The following is a 308-nucleotide window of genomic DNA, read 5'->3' as shown; positions in this document are numbered from 1 at the left end:
TCCCTGCAGCAAGGAGCGGCGCCGTCCTGTGAGGAGCACGGCCCGGTGCGGTGCGGTGTGAAGCCGCGATCCGAAGGCTCTGGATTTAGTTCAAGCAGTGCTGCTATTGCACCCACTAGCCCAGCTGTTCCCTGAGTGAGCGGAGCTGCTTTCGTGCAACCTGTAGGGAACACAGCTGTAGTAATGGTGGTTTACGGGTATGGCTTTCAAGGTTACTACACCAACATGGGTAGTTGGGGAAAGAGGTTTCATGGTGCTCGCCATGTGCGCCATGCACTTCATGTGCGTCTGTTAAGAATCTTCGGGGA

The sequence above is a fragment of the Egretta garzetta genome, unplaced genomic scaffold, assembly GCF_000687185.1.
Source record: "Egretta garzetta isolate BGI_Z169 unplaced genomic scaffold, ASM68718v1 scaffold782, whole genome shotgun sequence".
Taxonomy (NCBI): domain Eukaryota; kingdom Metazoa; phylum Chordata; class Aves; order Pelecaniformes; family Ardeidae; genus Egretta; species Egretta garzetta.
Note: the sequence above shows the minus strand (reverse complement) of the source record.